The sequence below is a fragment of the Cavia porcellus genome, unplaced genomic scaffold (genome assembly GCF_034190915.1).
Source record: "Cavia porcellus strain 051 isolate PalLab524CR breed Dunkin Hartley unplaced genomic scaffold, mCavPor4.1 scaffold_13, whole genome shotgun sequence".
Lineage (NCBI taxonomy): Eukaryota > Metazoa > Chordata > Mammalia > Rodentia > Caviidae > Cavia > Cavia porcellus.
In genome coordinates this window covers 1,050,929-1,067,598 of record NW_026947496.1, presented here as the reverse complement: position 1 = coordinate 1,067,598, position 16,670 = coordinate 1,050,929, and the positions used below count along the sequence as shown (strand labels likewise).

Below are 16,670 nucleotides of genomic sequence, written 5' to 3'. Positions count from 1 at the left end.
GAGGTACTTAGGTCATTAGAACCAAAGCTCTGCAGAGGATCATGAAATTCAGTGTATTCCCTTCCCTCTACTCTTTCCTAGCCATGAGGTTAGAAGTTTTGCTTCACTGCACATACTGTGTCACTGCAAGTCAACAGTCCCAGAGACTGGAATCTCTCAAATTTAACCAGCACAAAGCTTTTCTTTTGTAATTATGTTTTTTTTTTTTTTTGTAATAATGGAAGGTTTAGTCACACAAAGAGAACTACTGCACATTCTAAAGGACTTGTTGTATTTTTATTATTAAACTCACAACAAACTGCATTTCGGTTATTCTAAGTGATACTTAAATTAACTATAATTTTCCAATTTATTTTCTAAACATTTGAAGATAATTTTGATGAAGTATATTGATCTTATACTTGAAAATTGCTGAATTCACTTATTAATTTCATTACTGTAGGCAATATTATTCAGAAATTTCTGCATACAAATAAGTAGGAAATTCATGTGTAATGACTAAAATCTTGGTGTTTTCTTTCTGCCTTATTGTATAAGCAAAGTAATACTGATAATGAGTGTAATTGCAAACAGCAAACACAAAAGCAATCATTTAATCATTCTTCATTAAAATTCTATTAGTATTGAATTAGTTTTTAACTCTAGAAACCTACAAAAATTGGACTGTGAGTTTAGAGTATAAGTTGAGAATGGTGAAAAGTGGTACTATCAAATAAAATATACCGTGGCACCAGATTTGACATACTGGTTATCTTAAAGTTAACTTTGAAGATTATATAAACTGTGTGCAACTATTGCCAAGAAATGCATTTTTGTTACATACCATTGTGCAAATGTCTGAAAATTCTTTCTGTGAGCTTATAACACAAACTTTTAGCAAATGCATCTTTTCCTTTCTTATCAACAAGTTTTTCATGCATGAAAAGATGGAGTTTATTTTTTGGTTTATATTTAGCTTAGTTATTCTTGCTGATATATTTTTTATTATGGTTGATTAATGTTTATGTATTTGCTGTTTTGCTTTCTAACTTGAAACATCAAGTCCATTCATTTTAAGATAAATAACTGTAAAATACATTCAGATATGAAATGTAACTAAGTTAATGCATATGTCTAATATATAAAGGATATTGGAGCATATAATTTATTTATTAGAAGAATTAATTTTATTTTTTAAAATTTTATTTAAGGAGAAAAAAGACAAAAAACAGAAAAGAGTTACAAGTTATACAGAATTTCAGAAAAAATAAACAGTAGAAAATCACTAATTAATTACATATTGTCATCTTAGAAATAGTTGTTGAAGTTACAAAATTAAAGCATATAGAGGGAACTTTCAAACAGTGAGACTGCAAACAGTTTTGTTCAATGATCCAACAACACTCAGTAATATGGTTATCTATCTTATACACTTAAATATCTATGCAGTTATGTCTTTTAGAGAATTTTCTTTTCCTTTCTTTGTACAATGACAATTACACATTTTGGGTTTTATTACTCCCATAGTTCTTATTAATTTTTTTTGAAGAAAGTAAAACCAAACGTGACATACCAGGACAGAGTCTGTCAAATCAAAAGGATGGGCATAATACATAATGTAAAAACAACATACAAGGTATCAACAATGGTTACCATAATGCCTTTTGTTATCTTAAAAAGAATTGCCTATATCATCAGTCATAATAAAACTGAACAAAACAGTAAAGAATAAGACCAATAAAACCAAAACATTGGAGACATTAGAGGACTTCAAAAGAAGATAATCATCAACCAGAATGGGCATCACAATGAATCTTATTATCTTCATAGTTGTTGCCTATACTTTCAAACTTGGTCAAGCATAACAGAATAGAGGAAAATCAGTCAAAACAAGATGGTGAGAGCAATACAGAGTTTCAAATCAAGTTAATAGGAAATCAAAGTGGGTTACTATAATATATCCTGCTATATTTTTATTTTTCCCTTAATTAAAAGGATAAAAATGAAAAAGTAGATAATAAAAAAGAGATTGAGATAAAAAAGAGGGCATAGCAACAAAACATCACAGGTCAAAACATAGCCATTTAAGCAAAATAGTGTTTCACCACAAGATAATCTCGACATAATAGTAGCTACCATAGTGTCTCTTCCCTTAAAATCTTTGGGTATAACTTCATATATTGTAGCATCAAACATATCAAGACAATATAAAACTGTTCAAGAGAATGACAGTATTACAGGGTATTCAGAATCAACTAACAGAAAATGAACAATGGTTTCTGTATAATCTCCTTGTCTATAAAAGTTTTTGTTTATATTATCACATATAATAAAATCCAATAAGATACAACACGTTAAAACCGATGGAGACAGAAGAACAAAAGCTTGATGGGACTTCAAAACAAGAGGATATTAAATCAGCACTACCTATTGTGATGTCTTGATTTCTCCAAAATTGCTGTTCCTTCTCTGCCTCATTTCTGTTGAGCTCTTTTTCTGTCATTGTTGTCCGTTTGTCCTATTCATTTCACTTTCTGCTCCATTCATTGCTAATTTTCACATTTTGCTAGAGAATTCACTTCTTTAATAACTACATGTTAAGTGATTTATTGCACAAAACAGATAATTTTTACAGCGACTGAAATTCAATAAATTTCATTTGTTCACTTGTTCTTTAAGAAAAATAACATAACATTTCAATTATTTAGATACTTATAAACTGTGGAAACCCTGTAATATAACCTTAAGTTATCAACAAATAGCTGTATAAAATATTCTTATACTGTGTTACTTCCAGCCTAAAGGAGCATGATATTTTATATAGAGGATTAAAGACTAATCCTAGGATATGCAATTCAGGCAATAATGACATATCTTACAATGAACTAACACTACGGGAGAATTATAAATGCCAAAATTGTATGTTCACACAGAGACATATATCTCCACATGCCCACACAAAAATTTTTAATGTCACTGTAGAAACCAAAAAGCAGGGAAAATTTGGAGATGGTTTAACCATTTAAAAAGTGAAATACATACTTGTATGCTTTACTCCTGAGGTTGTTGAATTTCAAGAGAAAGATATATATATATATATATATATATATATATATATATATATATATATATATGCTAGAGATACTGTAAGATGTTGCTCAATTCTACCTGCCTAGCTGGAAGCTGATGAGTGAGATCGTTGTGAGGGGAATTCTGAAACAGGAATTCCTATAAGCTTTTGATGACACCAAGCACTCAGTGCTCAGATTAAAAAAATCAGAAATAATAAAATGACGCTCTGTTTGAAGAATCCTTTTAATAGTCAAAACAATAAACATTATAAAAAGTGTCAGATGAAAGACAGTAAAGTTATCTGAGTATTGGGCTGCCATTTGCCAATGGGTCTAAAATGAATGATCATCAGCAGTTTATCAGTGACAGGGAAATGAACACTACAGAGTTCTGTCAGGTAATTGTAAGTATCTTCAGTGCATTAACCTGGTGAGAAGAAAAAGAATATCCACTGTTCAATCAAATATAAACTCCACTCACACGTGATCACATGGTGTGATCAAACTTTCGGGTTTGCTTGTTTATGAAAGTAATTTATAAAATTTAGAAAAAGATTTTATAAATTTGAGCATATTAAATATCCTAACCCAAACTTAGTATAAAGAATAAGGCCTTTCCTGTGAATATACTGGTTCTTATTTTTCTAAGATTCATGAATATGTACATATATGTGTTATCAAAATGCTCTACAAGACAAAAATATTTAGATTACTCCTACTATCAGAAAAATAAAAATGAAACATTTTCTTTAAATAATTAAGTTTACAAAATGTTAAATAATACAACACACATCAGGTACAAAATGTATGAAAAAGAATTATACAATGTTAAAGTCTCTTAACCTTGAATAGCTAAATGTATGAATTTTAAAGAGGCTTTGTATTGTTTATGCCTAAATTATTTTCTTGCTACACCATCAACTACATTAGAAAACTAGTGCTAACAACTAATTAACATTTTATATTCATAGAAAAGTATGCATGACAATATATTTGTATCTTTTTTTTTTTTCTTGAGACAAGATCTTGCTATGCAGTTCAGGCTGCCCTTGAACTCCCAGAGATACACCCACAAAAAAATACTGAGACTCAAATTTTTTCCAGTCTCTTTGCTTGCTTATTTCTACAGTATCAAACCTCTTATTTCTACAATATCAAAGCAAATGATCATAGCAATTGGACTGTAAACTGAAATATTGATTCCAAATAAGTATTCCTTTTGTTGTTGGTTTTCTTAAGAATTTTGTCACAGTGACAGTATGGGAACACAATGATACATCACAAAATTCCTCCAAACAAAGAAATTATGTAATGATTTCAGTTGATGCAGTAAGGTATTTGACAAAATTGAACATTCATTAATAATTAAATCTCTAAAGACAATAGTTATTGAAGTAGTTTGCATGATCAGAATAAAGATTATGTATTAAAGGCTTACAGTCAATATGATGAACAGGGAAAATCTAAGAACTTTTCTTAAAGATCTTATATAAGGAAAGAAAGACCACTTCCCTGAAAATCTTTACCAAGACAATTATTTTCTTGAGGGCAAAGATTGTTTGAAACAGGGTCTTGCTATTTAGTGCAGGCTGGTCTTGAACTCATGGTGATCCTTCTGCTTCAGCCCCTCGCATGCTGGGATTCCAGATATTTATCACCATGCCTGGCTGCCAGGACAGTTAGACAGTAAAAGGTGACAAAAAGTAACCTATATTAAAATCAAAGATGATGAGTTGTTGTTACAGATAAAATGGTTATATAAGCAGTGAACACCAAAGACCCAATAAAAAAGTTATTTTTGATAAATTCCTGAAAACTCCAGAATACAAAATCATGAAATAACTAGAGACTGAAGAGTACCTAGATTATGTATTATGTTCCTAGCATGGCAATGCCCAAGAATTGTGAATTCAATACCCAGCATCACCAAACGGAGAACCAAAAATAATAATAATAATCAGTAGTCATTCTACACGGAAATAATTAACCAATAAAAAAAGAGGTAAGAGGCCAGGCACGGCCACACAACCTTACTCCCAGCACTCTGCGAGACTGGACAGGAGATGTGCAACTTGGAGCCCCACGAGGCTCACTTAGTGCTTAGCAACTTTCTTCTCAAGAAAAGGTATTTTAAAAGACCTGGGGATGGAGTTCAGTGGAGAGCTCTGGCTTCAATACTCAGAATGACAGAAAGTTTAAAAGAAGTGATTGAGAAAACATCATATTTGGCAACAAAAAGAATAAAATGCGTAGGAATGAATTAAAAAAATAAAAGAATCACTAAAATTATAAAACAATAGTGAAGGAAATTAAAGGCAAAAAATAAAGTACTCCTAATATTCACAGGTTTGAAGATTTGTAATTGTGAATAAGTCCAGAGTATGGAAAATAACCTTCAGATTTAATGGAAGTACTAGGTGCATTCTTTACATAAATAGAAAAATATATTAAAATTGATATAAAATCACTAAAAACCTAAAGTGGCAAAAGCAACCTTTGAAAAAAGAACAAATTTGTAAGAGTCAAAAGTTTTAGAGTTTAAAAATACAGTAGTCAAAATGCACAAAATAGAAAACAAAGCTCAGGGTAAATATAGAACATTAGAACAGTAGGTAAGTCAGAAATACACACACACACACACACACACACATATATGCATATAGATAGATAGATAGATAGATAGATACTGAAAATGTGTGATAGATGACTAAAAATATTTGTATCTTTTTACTCTAATTTTGATCAGAAAAATTAAGCTTCATATTTTCTTATTTTAAGTTTGCATTTGCCTTTACATAGGCAATAATTGGGACATTAACTTTTTAGTTAAGTTTTGGTTAAAGTATGTTATCAACAATAGATCTTTCTAAAACATGCATAGTTTCACAAACTCTTAATACAATTCTTGTTTATATAAATATAATCTCATCAAAAGCAAGATTGTTTATCCATTTATTTTTTTAGAATTTTGAGGAATTTTTGCATTGAATATGAGGGACTTAAAACACAGTCTGAGCGAGAGAAAGGGATCTCCCAAGTGTTGAAAGAGAAGGGTACATTCTGGTTCATGTAGTCTACATTGCAGATCTCAAAAAAGCACAGGCGGTTTTATGGCATTAACCATTATTTTAGCAACACACAAAAAATTATGTTTTGTAAAATGAGCTGGACATTAAAGAATCCTCACCTTATTTTTCTACTTTCTTCAAGTCCAAGAGCTAGAAAAAGTGACCTCGGCTAGCAGAAATAAGCATGGTTTTCTGTTAGGATTTGAAGGAGGAGAAATAGCTATCTGACATGAAGGAAATAATTTTTTTTTTTGTCTTTTTCATTTTTATCGGTACCGGGGATCGAACTCACGACTGCCTGCTAGCAAGGCAGGTGCTTATGCCGCTGAGCTAAATTCCCAGCCCATGAAGGAAACAATTTATATCTTATTTTGTATGGTGAATGTGCAGATTATATAATAGTAATATCTCATAAAAATATTCATGCATGACCTTCAAATTTGTAGTGCATATGCATCATGCATCCATTTTAAATCATTTTCAGTTTTAAAAGTTGATTCTCATTTCTAAAATGTTTCTATTATTAGTTTTATATCTGAGTTTGCATTTCTTAAAAGAAAAAAATATATGCCTTTTTAAGGAAACAAAGAATAAAAAGATTAGCATTGTATTTTCTTTTTTCCACACTTGATTTGACAGTCTACATTTATCAAGTATGCAGTAAATATCTGCAGTATTTAATATAAAGATAGACACTTCATATTCAACATATGAACTAAAATATAAGTTCTTCTGCAAAATATGTGAACATTTTCATGAATTTATTCGTTCACTAATTTTCATTTTATTTTCTTTATTTTTTGCATATCTATTAATTAAAAATCTATTAGGTTCCAGTTACATGGTAATACACATAAAATTATCTAGGTTGCCCTGAAAAAATTATTCCTAGAACAATCTGAATACAATGAAGATTTTATGAACTGTTTACTTAAAATAGCATAAATTACTTATGTTAATATAAGTTGCAATTTATAGGGTATGTAGATATATCTCAAATTGTGCTTGAATGTATGTGAAAAATTACAAATTACAAATAAGCAAATTACATTAAAATTACATAAATAGGTACAATTTGATGTATTTATGTCTGCTTGATTAAACGTGGAATATAAAATTATTTCTCAGCAATTTGTATTTCTGAAATTTTAATAGCTTGCTACTTTAGAAGCAATATATGCCTACATACAGTATATGTAACATTTGAAGATCAAATTTCACTCAGATTTGTTATTTAGTTTAGAAAGATGAGCCAACAATAGTAAATAGCTGATGAAATATACCATATATTTGAATTCTATTAATACAGGATCTTGGGCTGGAGATTTAGCTTAGCAGCATAAGCGTGTGCTTGGCAAGCCAGATGTCATGAGTTTGATCCCTGGTACAAAAAAAAAAGGATCTTATGGCCAAAGCAAGTTTATATTAATAATTTTTATTAAACACCTGCACCTCAGGTACTACAATAAATTCTAAGTAGTGTATTTCTTGAAGATGATACTGAAATTAATAAACATCAAAAATAATATCTCATTTAATCCTTCTACTAAACAGAGAAAGTGATAGGCAAACTATATATATTATAGAAGATAGAATGCTATTTTCTGAAATTATTTAATATCTGTAGTAACTTAGAAAAAGTGATAGGGAACCTATATATTTTATAGATGAAAGAATATCAGTTATCTAAGCTGAGATAATAGAACACAAATTTAAATATATGTTAACAGCAAGAAATATTCTTGTGATCTGATTTATGCTTTTAAATTATAATAGTAACTCACAATAGTATTGCAAAAATTTGGACTTCAGAAAATAGTTGAAATTCTATTTCCACAGCTGTATATAAGCCTCTAACACAAAGTGAAAAAAAAAAAACAAATAAAAAAAACCAAAAAGTCCATTTGAAGTGAGTCAGTTTAAAATAAGCAACTGACCCAACAGACATACATAACTTATACTTACAGTGCTGTTTAGATTAAATGTTCCTTGTGATTTAATTCCTGTTTGGGGAATATCAAATGCATTAATGAAGATTAGTTCATGCAGATTACAGAGAATCACTTTTCCCTCATAAAAATAATCAGTGAATTCTGAGTAGACTTCAGCTTTGTAAAAGACAGCCACACATTCTTGTTGAGCATTCATTCTTGCACTGTGAGGAGAAAGGAGAGCAGGTCATGACTAAATTTCATGCTCCTGTGACCCGCAAAATAATTCACACAGTTATCAGGGCATTCATTCAATTTCCTTATTACCTGTCATCTGTAATACATAGATATGCTAAAGATCAACCTTCTAATTTTAAGCCCAAATAAACTCCACATATTTAATGGCAAAAATATTTGTCATTATGTATATTCTGAAGTATCACTCGATCTATGTACAGTATGTCTGAGAAAACTAAGTTTTTGAAGAAAACGTTCTACAGATTCACAATTTAATTCACAAATTACATTTAAACTACATTAGACTACACTTTCTTATACTTATACTATATTTTATATTCTTATACTTTTCTTATATTTTGTTATACTTTGTGGTCTAGCATTGTAATTATTGTGCGTGCTCAAATTAACAGAAAAATGTGTGCACCCACAATGGGCCATACATAATGAGCAACAGTTACGGAAGGAGTTAAAATTTTGCCAGCACAAACACATTGCATAATAATCTACTTCTCTCTGGCTCTGCCTTAAGACACACAAAGAAAAAAAAGTAAAAGGACACTCAATCAATATGTTCTTTATAATTATTCTATTCCAATGGATGAAATACTCAGAAAAAAGGACATGGGATGTGAAGTTACCAGTGAAGGAAAGAATGTAATGAATATTTATCTGAGAGACCAACTTGGAGAGAAGTTAAGAGCATGTCTCAGGGAGCTTTCACACTCATGAATTGAAAAGCAAATGACAACAAACCGCCAGGATTTGCTTTGAGGAATTAACCTAATAGAAAAATTGAATTAAAGAGAGAGCACTTCAAAACAAGCAGCTGAACTGATGTTGTTACTGCACTTTCGAAATTTAAACTCCTGTGTGGTAAGTATTTAAAAACAGCACTTCTCTAAAATACTTAAATATATCTATGCCTGACTACATATGCACAATTTTAATTATATGTTCTCATGAGAAAGATTTGATCTTTAACTGTTACTGTAAACCCATGCAATAAAGAGTACCTAGGTACTCAAAGCACAACATGATTTCCATTCAAACTATGTTATATAGTTTAACAAGATATTTACCTTAATTTTTAATGCATCCAGATGCTAAGTTTATCCATAAAACTCAGCTAATTAATGCTGTACTTGGTCCTGAAGCTCTAACCATTGCAACCCTCCTGAACCCCTTCATCTTAGGGATTGGACTCTACTACTTTTAGAACATGACTCGTTAATTATTTTTACCCCACATAATCCTCCATAAGGCATATTTGTCAATAACTCAAGTGTTTATACATAAACATTTTATAACTTCCCAATCAATAGTTATAACCGTAGATTCCAACATGGCCAGTTAATGTACAAAGCAGAATAAGATGAGACCAGTGTTTTAACTTAAATGGCAGCATTCACTGTTATCTGGGGTAACCTTTAATGGAATGTGCTTACAGGATCCCAGTAAATCTAACCACAAATGTGTTAGTAGGGTTTGACAACTCCACAGCTTCCCTCAACCTCCAGTTATTCTGTCCTTTCATTGCAGTCCTCTCATGCATCCAAAAATATTCTTTTAAACTCACCAGCACTAACCCTTTATTCTAGCTATAAAGTGCATCCAACAGTGTCTGACTTTGTATCTTATCTATAAACATTCTCTTTTCTCCTTTCTCCTTATTTCCCCCCTCATTTCCCCTTTCTCTGTCCTTCCCTGCTTCCTCATCCCACATTAACTGTCAATAACAGTACAGCATAGTTTAGAATTGGTGCTAATAAAAGGGTGCTAATTTGAGCTAATAATATTAAATGGTTTTAATGTTTATCATTGATGGATGGTTAGATCTGTAGATGGTATAACCTGTAAGAATCTCTACAATAACAGTAGCTGGATATAGCCCAATTCAACTGAATAGAATAAAGTAGCAAATAAAAGCCTCTTGACAAATAAAGCTAAGATCACATCACTAGAAAACAGAACTTAACTAAAGAGATCTTCATACCAACAACAAATTTTCACTCTATTTGACTTCAACCATCAGCACATACGCATACCAAAAAAAAAAAAAAAAGAAACATGAAAAAATAGGACAGAAAATGATTCCAAAGACTCCCAACTCTCTTTAAAAAAGCCCAGTGGGCACTGATAGGGTGGAAGTCAAACATTAGTGGGTGAGCAGCATGAAATGATTAAAATGGACACATGGAAACTCAGCAAGCTCAAATAATATATATAACCCACAAAATGGTGGCACTAAAAAACACAGTGACCAATGTATTTTGGCAAAAACCAAAAATTAAAAGGCCTGATCAAAGCTATTTCAAACATGATTGAATAATTTACCAAAAAACTTGACTTCATGAAAAGATGCTAAACAGAAATCCTTTAGAGATAATGAATTCTACTGAATATGAGCAATGATGAAAAAGTATCAGACTTCAAGGATAGCACGGAACTAAAAGATGTTATACAAGATCAGTAGATGTTATAGCAAGATCAGTAAGTATTTATTAGAGGTTGCTAAGACTAACAAGAAAAAATGGAGTTAGAAACAAATTAGAGGATAGCACATGCAATATAAAGTATCTGTTTAAATAAATCACAGCAGAAAAAAGTAAGGAATGAACTAAACATATAAACTATATGAGGCTTACAGAAAAACAAGTAATGATTTTAAAATGATCTCCATTGCACATCATAATCAAAATCTGAGAAGCCCAAACCAATGGACAGGGTCATAAAAGTTGTCAGAGAAAAGCCAAAGATCACTTGTAATTGTATTAAATAAAGCTTTTTTTACAAAAACTTTAATACATTCCCACCAGCTTGAACCACCAATGTACACAAGGTAGCTTTCATGACTGGTAGTGAAAATGGATGTAATCAGTTTTATTGGTCTTTTTAGTAAAAAAATTAATAGTAACTTGATGGGACAGTCATGCATGTGCTGGTGATGATTCAAACCACTCAGCACTGAGACCTATGAATTATGGTCTCAGCACAAACATATTAAAGACTAGTAGAGGGTAGATTGAACTTTATCCAGCACTAGAAGTAAAAGTCTTTCAACCAAAACTAAAATGTACTGCAATGACCTTTTCAAAATGAACATAGGATAAAGGTATCCCATAACTAAAACACATCATAAGTTCATAAACACTAAATCAAAACTCAAAAAATCATGCATAATTTAGTCAGAGAAAATGAAGCCAACAATTCCCCAAATTCTGATGGAATAAATACATTAAGTAGCATATTGGTTCAAGAAAAAGGGAAAATTAAAGATGTCAACAGAAATAAGGCCATGTTGGAATGTATCAACATTTTTCAGTAATAACTCAATATAAATGTTCAACTCATAAGAAAAAGAGACAAATTTGTAGGCTGGATTGAAAACAAAGCCTAGTGATTTTCTGGATAGAAGAGGCTCATCAGTTTGAAAAAAAAATTCATATACTAAAAATTAAAAAATAGAAAAGAACACTGCATGCACCAGAACCCCAGGAAGAAAGTGGAGTATGATTTTCTCCAAGAAAATGTACTTGAAATTAAATTCATCAGAAAAGGCAAGGAATGCAATTTATATTTGTCAAGGGAACAATCCAATGAGAACAGATAATAATTATAAATATATATGTACCATATATCAGTGAGCCCAAGTACATCAAGCAAACATTAATGAACATAAAAGATTACATATGTACCAGCACAATTGTGATGGGAGACCTAAATACATCACTCTCCTAAACAGAGATATCAAGTAAACAAAAAATCAACAAAGAAATATCAAAGTTGCACTATACCACTGAACAAATGAAACTAATAGATACCTTCAAAGAGTTCTACTGAACAACAAAGCAGACATTCTTCTCCGCAGTCTAGGGAACTTTTTCAAAAACAGATGACATTCTAGTCCATTAAACCTACAAAATAAGTGCAAAAGAATAAAATCATGCTACACACACAATTAGATCACAGCACAATGAAACTATAAATCAATTATAAAAGAAGCCTCAAAAACCACACAAATACAAGGATATTAAATAATATACTCCCGAACAGTCAATTACAGAAGAAATAAAGGAATAAATCAAACATTGGAGAATCTAGGAGACACAGTGAAAACAGAGTTAAAAGTGAAGTTTATTGTTGTAAACACCTAGATTAGAAAACCAGAGAAAGTTAAAAAAAACCAAAACTATATATTCACAATTCTGTCAAAGAAAAACCAATCCAAACTCAAATTACTGCATGAATGCACTCACAAGGATCAGTGTGAAACTCGATTTTAAGAAAACAATAAAAGAATTAATGAATTAAGGGGCTGATTCTTCAAAAAAAACAGACCTAATTTTAGTCAACCTTAAAGCAAAAAATGAAAAACTCATATTAATGCAATTAAAAATTAAAAAGTCAAAATAACACCAGATACTAGCAAAATCCAGCTGACTAGCAACTAGAGTGAAAACTGTGACTCCAGAAACTTGGAAAGTCTTGAAGAAATGGTCAGATGCCTAGATGCATATAAAGTACCAAAACTGAACCAAAAAGACATAAAAACCCGAATAGTGCCTAAAGAGACAATGAAATATATAATCAGTGATATTCTTTCCTTAACACTTTTCAAAAAAAAAGAATAAAATTAATTAGTTGCATGAAACTGAAGAAAATTCATTATATTTTGAGGTGGGAAACAAAAATCTTCTATACATAAGAAGAGGTAGAAACATTTTTTTTGGCATAAATATGTAGCTTAAAATCACAAAGAATACTGAAAATTAGATACTGTATAAGCAGAGAAACATTCTCCTATAAAGCTAAGTCTCCATCCAGTTATGAAGAGCAGCAGTGCTTTCCTGCATTCATCAGCATAGAGTAGTAAGCTTCTAGTAACAAGTAAAATTGGAAAAGCAACGTAAACCAAAGAAAAGAATGAGTGTAGGGAAAAAATAGAAATATTCTTTCAAGCTATCTCTATCCTCAACATGGAGTAATTTTAGAATAATTTCATGATCACTATGAAATAAATGTCAACTGAGTAACATCAAACTTCAAAACCAAATTAGCTATTAATATTAACTGAAATGCCAAATAATGATGTAACAGGGGAAAATGTGTCAATTTTAAAAACATAAGCTGATTTATATCAGTCTCTGCCATTCCATCTATGATGTTGCCATTTCAACAAAAAACTGAAAGGCATTAATAAGGACAGAGTAAAAATAACACACTCCCAAGAAAGATAACCACAAAAATATGCGAAAAAACATGTTGGAGACACTAATGGGAAAGACATAAACATGAAAGCAAGAGAAACAGCAACAGAAGAGTTAGAATAGTTACAAAATTCTAATGGATATGACAGGACCAAAAACAGTAATGCATAATGAAGAATGTACTTGACAGGTTCATTAGTAGACTGAACTCCGCCAAAGCAAGAATCAGGCAGTCAATTTGAAGTTATTTAATATTGAAATTTGAATAATTTGAAATATAAACCAAATACTTGAATAAATCATCTGAGAGCCATGAGACAGCATTACAGTATGTAGCATATTTCCACCTAAAAACCAAAAGGACAGAAAAAATAAAACAATAAAATAAAGATTTGAAGACACAATAATTCTTCAAAACTAATTTCAAGTGTAAGGTATCAAGAGTTAGCTAATAAATTCAGTGAACATCTATTAAATAACAGAAAGGGAAGGAAGAAAGAAAAGGAAGAAACAAAGAAAGAAAAGCAAAAGTAGAAGCTAGAAGAAATATATATATATATATATATATATATATATATATATATATTCCAATGTCCACAATTCTATATCTACCAAAATATGCTTTTCAAATACTAAAAATAGACATTTCTTTAGATAAATAAGAATTGGCAGATTTCTTTGCACCTGATTTATTCTACAGTAACTATTTAAAAAAGTTCTTCAGGCAATAATAGTATCAGAGAAGAAGCTGGATTGACTCCTGTTTTGCTCTTTTTTCTCATCTAAAATACTGTGAAAGATGCATTGGTGTCAAAATAAAAATTGGTAGTAAAACAGCTTTTCATTAAAAATAAAATCTATGATAAAATATATTCCCAAATTGGAGGAGAATGAATGCAAAATATAAAATTGTAATGCATTATGTACTACATATGAAGTGTTATGATATATAAAGTGTTAAATAAAATGAAAGATAAACTGATCACTTGATGGAGCATTTAGTAATAATAACTAAATTATAAAAATTAGTAAGAAATGTTGAATGTTCAAAAGTAGATCATCTTAAGGTATTAAATGTAAAGGTGAATACTGACTAAAGCACAGCGTGATACAAGAAAGTAAACAGATATCTAAAAATTCAAAACTATAGACAAAATATACTAAATTCTTGAAAGTGCAACCTCTTAATATTCACTAAGGAATATTTCCTGAGTAGCATTATATCTAATTAAATAATGAAATAAGTGCTTAAAACTTTCCAATAACACCAACTATAAAAATTTCTTTGTCCAGACATTTAGCATGGTGAATTCTAATAAATAATAAGGACAGAAATTATATCAAACTTCCAAAATTTTAGACATTTTACCACTGATGTAGTGATGCAACACCATCTTCATGTCATAACTCAGGAAAAATCCTGCAAGGATGACAAAAAGAATAGAGAACACTATCCCTTCTAATCACAAATAAAAAACTACTTTTAAAAGTCAAACAAATTTCAGTAATACATAAAATAGGCAACACTTTATAATTTATACTGTAATACTAGCACTATAACTGCTTTCCAAAAATATGGTGAGTTTAATTTAAAAAATTGCAATAGAAAGTGTCATTTTGTCACCTCAAAATATCACCCTTCACTTTGGACACATTCATTGCATTGTTCTTGCCACTCACTGAAAGAGGACTCGGAAAGCCCTTTCGTGGGTGTCTTTGGTTACTGCCTTGAAGGCTGCCTTGATTTTCCAAACAAATTTGAAACATTTATTGTCATGTTCACTAACACTTTTTTTGGGGGAAAAAGTTAGAATTCAAGATGCCAAATTTGGTGAATATCTTAGTTACTCATCTCATTGCTGATGCAAAACACCCAACATCCAAATGTAAAGAAGAAAAAATTTATTTAGCTGATGGTTTGTAGAGGTTTCAGTACATAATCAGCTGGTTCCAAGGAAGGCTGGCATGGCACAGGGACATTTCAGAGGAGAAACGGTTCATGGCAGAGAGCAGGTAGCAAAGGAACAAGGGAACCACAGCTCTCTCTGCCCCTTATATCTTATTCCTAAGGGCAAGTAACACCCACACCCTTAAATTCTAGTGCCCCTAATCCTAGTATTGCACCATTAATCAAGCAGCATCACTCTAGGTCCAGCTACCCCTGAAAAAGCCCCATCTATACCACATGGACTTTAGGGGTACAATTATAGGCAGTGAAAAAGGTGATAGAGAAAATAAGGTTATATTTTTTTGAGCTTTGTAATTTTTATTAGTATATGTTTGCGATACAGAGTAATTACATCTATTGTAGGGAATTGGTACACATATATATTATAATTACATCTATTGTGGGGAAGGAATTGGTATAAACACATACTATATCTTGATCCTTTTTACTTCCATCTCTCCTTTACTCCCTAATGTGTCTGTGAGCTTGACTTTGCTTTAGGAGACACTCAACAGCAGCATTCACCATATTTTAGTCACATATCAAAACAGCACTTAAAGAAGACTTGAGAACTGTTTCAGGAAATAGCATTTTATTTCTTTGCTAAAGCTTTTCTTTTTTTCATTTTTCTTCAATTATATTAATTGTACTTAGTTTTTGGTTGAAATGTTTTTAACACCAATGATTCAAAACATAAGTTAAAAAATTCTGGCATCTCTTGCATTTCAGCACTGGCATCTCATCTGTCCTTTTTAGTTTACATTAGTATCTTGATTCGTATTTACATCTTCAACTTTAACCGGTATTTTTTGATTCTTTTCTTGGAGGCACAAGGTGACTGCCTGATTCCTCCTATGTGGCCTCTGAGGTAGCTCAACCTGTGAGGTAGCATCTCACTACTGATGGCCAGGTGTAGAAGCTACAGCTAAGAGTGTAGTTGAATGGCCTAGTTTTGGCCACTTGGTACCAAGTAAATTTGAAAGCACTCCTTAGCCTCCTCATCATGGGGAAGGTGCTTATTTCTGATGCACGATAGTAGCTATGCACGGGGCTCTTACGGTGTCAGATGACACAGGTGATTAAAGTACTGGCTCCCTACTGGGCCTTTCCTGACAATATTTATATCATGATTAGGTAGAATCTCATGAAGGACAGGGGGGTGGATATTTTGTCTTAGCATTTAGTCTTTTCTGGTGTGTGCAGAGTCAACACCACTGTATTTTCTA

General features: G+C 31.2%; 1 long non-coding RNA gene across 1 annotated transcript; it reads right to left on the bottom strand.

Moving 5' to 3' along the window:
* Nucleotides 1-1,143: 1,143 nt before the first annotated feature.
* Nucleotides 1,144-13,997, bottom strand: LOC134478441 (uncharacterized). The gene is made up of 2 exons (XR_010051051.1): nt 12,111-13,997; nt 1,144-8,273 (listed from the first exon to the last, which is right to left on the bottom strand). It is a non-coding gene; the product is annotated as an uncharacterized LOC134478441 (long non-coding RNA).
* Between the last annotated feature and the right edge of the window lie 2,673 nt (nt 13,998-16,670).